Genomic DNA, 5000 nt, shown 5'->3' with positions numbered 1-5000 from the left:
TACAATATCTAAGACTTACAAAGAGAAATACATATCTTTATGGTTAATTTAATCTGTGATGTTTACTAAAGCGTGATGTTTTGTAGTAGTGTAGAATATAGAATCTACAGTAATTAAGTTGTAGAGAAATGAATATTCTAACAACTCGTTTCTAATTATCTGTGATCCCAGTTTCCCCTCATCTCCCTAATTAAGAATCCCTAATTTATACCTTTATTTCACATATTCACTCATTTTTATATATTCCTATATTTATGTACCAAATTATTTAGATACTTGCTATATGTTTATTTAGTTGACTTGTTTATTTTATTCTTGAATTCATCTGTCTACGTGAATATGTTACGTATCTATCGAATCTTTGACAAGGGTGACGTTAACAAGGTCATCATATTAAGACAACAGGAGAGGACTCATAGTAATGGATTTAAACAGTACAAATTTAGATTTAAGAAGGAAATAGGCAAGAATTGGTTTACTAATAGGGTGGTCAACGAATGGGACAGACTTAGTAACCATGTAGTGAGCGCTGAAACTATCGGTTGTTTTAAGAAACGGTTAGACTACTTTATGGATGGGGATGACAGGTGGTAATGGACATGGAACTGCCTAGTGTAGGCCTCATGGTCTTTTGCAGTCTCCTTCATTTTTATGTTCTTATTTTCTTATGTTCTTGTGATCTAATGTATATTGCATAGATGATCATTAAATATTCACCCCAACCTTGTATGCCTAAGTATGATACAATCACTGATAAAAGTTTCAAATTCTCTTTCGAGTAAATCAAAAAGAAATGTAATTCTAATATTTCTAGACTAACCTGTGGTTCAAGCGTAAACTTAGACGAGATTATCTCTTCTTTTATAATCCCATTGGACATTCAGGAATCGATGCTTTTTTGGCTGATTGTATTTTGCGATAAAATTGGAGTATGTGCTGCCGAGACAGCGAAGGGAGAAAATGAGACAGACAGACAGGCAGGTAAAGAGAGCGATAGACAGAGAAAGAGATAGAAAGAGGGAGAGAGAGAGGGGGGGAGAGAGAAAGGGATAGAACGAGGGAGAGAGGAAAAGAGAAAGAGAGAAAGAGAGTGAGGGAGAGAGAGAGGGGGGATAGAGGAAGAGGGAAGAGAGAGAGAGAGAGAGAGAGAGAGAGGGAGGGAAATGAGATAGAAAAAAGATAGAGAGAAAGGAAGATAGCAACAGAGAAACAGAAAGATTGAGATAAAGAAAGAGATGCAGAGAAAGAGAGAGCAAAGAATAGAATTTGCAAAAAAAATTAAATAAGGTTAACTAAGAGAGAGAGACAGAGAGAGAGAGAGAGAGAGAGAGAGAGAGAGAGAACTATAAGGTACCAAAGATCACATGAGAAAGTGATGACATCATAGGAAAAAGTATGACGTCATGAAATATAAAAAACGTAACATGAAAAATGACGTCACAGGAAACCTATGACGTCAGAGAAGAAAAATACCCAAAAGAATGAATGACTTAAGCGAACAAGGTCATGACGCAAGCAAAGGGGGAATAAAGGGGGAATAAAGGGGGAGATCAAGGTAACTTATACATAAAGGGGATATCTACAAGTAGGCGTGGCCGACTAAAGGGGACGCCTTGGGAAAAGGAGTGACGTCATAAGGAGAATAAAGCAATATAGACGAACGAGAAGATTGTGAGAGGAGGAAAGGAAAGAGGAAGAGAAAGAAACAGAGTGAGGAGTAAAAGGAGGAAGAGGAGGAGGAGGAGGAAGAACAGAGGTGGAGGAAAGAGGAGGAGGAGGAGGAATAGAGAAGGACGATTGGACGAGAATAGAGATAATAAATAGAATAGTAAAGATAAAACCAAGTTATACTCGTTAGGAGAGGAGGAGGGGAGATGAAAAAGAAGAAAAGAGAAAGAGGAGGACAAGAAGTAGAAGAGGACAGGAGGAAAGAAATATAAATGCGTGAGGAAGAAAAGAAGGACAAAAGTTGTGACTAAGAGGAATAACGAGAGGAAAAATGGCGACGACACTGACAAAGACGACATCATCAGCGACGATGCTGAAAAAGACAGCAGGAATATTATGGACGACACTAAAGAGCAAAATATCAAGAACGACGATAAAGACGACGACGACGACGAAGAAGAAGAAGAAAAATTAAGCAACAGAAATAACGACAACAATAATAAAGATAATTTCATCAACGACAATGACAATGACGACAAATAAAGACGACAGAAATTACGCGAACATTAACAAAGACGACGATGTCGACGACAATGACGACGACGACGATGACAAAAGAAAAAAGACGATAGAGATAACGCTAACATTAACGACGTCAACGACGACGACGACGACGACAACGAGGATGACAATGACGACGACGATGACAAAAAAAGACAATAAAGATAACGCTAACATTAACGACGACGATGACAAAAGAAAAAAGACGTTAGAGATAACGCTAACATTAACGACGACGACGACGACGACGACGACGACGACGACGACGACGACGACGACGACGACGACGACGACGACGACGACGACGACGAAAGTGACCTTGATGACGACGACGAGAACGAGGAGGAGATGAAAAGAGAAAGGGGAGAAGGAAAAACATTGTTGAAGAATCAGCGAGGGCTCAGAGAGAGAGAGTGGGAGGGAGAGAGAGAGGGAGGTGGATTGACTATATTTAGAAGAACGGGACCCGGCGGAGGAGGAGTTGGAGAAGAAGGAAGTGGAGGAGGAGGAGGAGGAGGAGGAGGAGAGGGAGGAGGAGGAGTGCGAATAGAAAGAAGTTGTGGAGGAGGAGGAGGAGGAGGAAGAGGGAAGGAGGAGGAGTTGGAAAAGAAGGAAGTGGAGGAGGAGGAGAAGGGGAGGAGGAGGAGGAGGAGGAGGGGGAGGAGGAGGAGTGCGAATAGAAAGAAGTTGTGGAGGAAGAGGAGGAAGAAAAGGAGTAAAAGGAGGAAGAGGAGGAAAAGAAGAGAAGGAAGAGGAGGAGGAGGAAAAGTAAGCAGAGGAGGGAGAGAAGAGGCATAGGAGGAGGAGAAAGAAGAAGAAGAGGAGGAAGAAGAGCAGGGAGAGAAGAAGAGGAAAGAGAGAAGAGGCGGAGGAGGAGAAGGAGGAGGGGAATGAGGATGGGGAAGAGAAGAACTAGAAACATAGAGACTAAGAGAAGAGGAAGAGGAGGAGGAGGAGGAGGAGAAGGAGGAGAAAATAGAAGAGGCGTAGGACATCTCGATCTTCGTTTTGATCGAAAAGGAAAAGAAGAGGAAAGCAAAGTACAACAAAGAAAAAAAATTAATTCAATGGAGAGATGGAGAAATTAAATCCAATGGAAGAAGAGTGATAGACAGAGGCAGAAGCAATGCGAAGGAACAAAGAGCCAAAGGTGCGTGGTAGATAGAGGCACCATGAAGAAAGAGAGGAGGTAAAGGAGGGAAGGAAAAAAGAGGAAAAGTTTAAAGGAGGTCGCAGGTGCAGGGAGGGAGGGAGGGAGGGAGCGAGGGAGGGAGGGAGGGGAGAGAGTGTATTGGAGAAAGAGTTTGAAGAAAAGTTGTTGGAGATGGTGCAAGTACATCTGGAGGACTTTGTGTAAGGGAAGTCCAAGAAGTAGGCTGTATAAAGAGTTCTGAGGTCTGGAACAAGACGAAGAGGAAGACGAAGAAGAAGTAGAGGGAGGAGGATATATAAGAAAGAGATGATGAAAGTCCAAGAAGTAGGCTGTATCAAGAGTTCTGAGGTCTGGAACAAGACGAAGAGGAAGACGAAGAAGGAGAAGTAGGAGGAGGATAAATAAGAAAGAGATGATGGGAGTCCAAGAAGTAGGCTGTATCAAGAGTTCTGAGGTCTGGAACAAGACGAAGAGGAAGACGAAGAAGGAGAAGTAGAAGGAAGGAAGATAAGAAAGAGGAGATGAATGAAGTTCAAGAAGTAGGCTGTATCAAGAGTTCTGAGGTCTGGAACAAGACGAAGAGGAAGACGAAGGAGAAGTAGAAGTAAAGAAAATAAGAAAGAAGAGGTGAAGGAGGAGGAAAGGGAGAAGGATAGGTGGAGGAAAATGAATATGAAGAAAAGTAAAAGGTGATCAAAGACGAAGTGGAAAAAGAGGAGGAAAGAAAGATGATGGAAGAGGGGAAGAAGGATAAAAAGAGAGCACAGGTGGAATGGGAAGAAGAAGAGGAGCAAAGAGAGTTAAAGAAGGAGATGCAACAGGATGGAGTGGAAGTAGGAAGAAGAATAAAAAGAAAGCAAAGAAGGAACGAGATAAAGAAGAGCAAAGAGAGGAACAGGAGGAGATGCAACACAAAGAATAGGAAGAAGGAACGAAGGACAATGAAGGATGAAAGAGAGAAAGAGAGGAAGGAGGAATAAGAGGAGGTGAAGGAGGGTGGTCGATAGTGAGAGGAGGAAGAAGAAGGAGAGGAGGAAGGAAGAAGAAGAAAAATAAGGATGTAAACGAGGAAGGAGGGGAGCAGAGGAGAAGGAGAAAGACCACAACAAGAAGCATAGACAAAGAGAGGGGAAGTATTAGAGAGGAAGAAGAAAAAAAAGAGAATCCTAATGAGAGGTATTAAACAAGGGAGACTAACGTGAAGAAAATAATGAAGAGAGAAAGAGAGGAAGAGAGGAAGAGTGGAAGGAGAGACGAGGGGGGAAGAGGAAAGGAAGAAAGAGAAGATGAGGAAACTAAGAACAGAAGGTAGAAAAAATATTAGTTTGTAAACTAGAGAGATAAGAAATTGTTATTTAGTGATGAGAAAAATGAAGAAGAATTCTTTCTCAACCAAATGATTGCCATCAGAGCTGGGCGCGTTCCTCTATGCTTTACCAGGAGCGTTCCTGGGTGCGTTCCGATTTAGTGTGGCCACGGTTAGCGCCCCAAATTATTAAAGCTTAAGAGACAGGTTCATACCGAAATAAAACTCCGGTAGGCCAAATACTATACCAAAGAAAAATGTTCGTTGACCATATATCCTAAAGTTAGGCCACATACTATACCGGCACCTATA

The 5000-nt window shown here is 41.8% G+C and overlaps 1 protein-coding gene across 1 annotated transcript in view; it reads left to right on the top strand.

Moving 5' to 3' along the window:
• The window catches only part of LOC143018884 (uncharacterized), a 188474-nt gene that overhangs the window by 114043 nt on the left and 69431 nt on the right, over positions 1-5000 (top strand). The window lies entirely within an intron of this gene.

Source organism: Oratosquilla oratoria, chromosome 36, assembly GCF_046742065.1.
Source record: "Oratosquilla oratoria isolate Oo_2021 chromosome 36, ASM4674206v1, whole genome shotgun sequence".
Classification (NCBI taxonomy): Eukaryota; Metazoa; Arthropoda; class Malacostraca; order Stomatopoda; family Squillidae; genus Oratosquilla; species Oratosquilla oratoria.
Note: the sequence above shows the minus strand (reverse complement) of the source record. Positions and strands in the feature narration are given on the sequence as shown.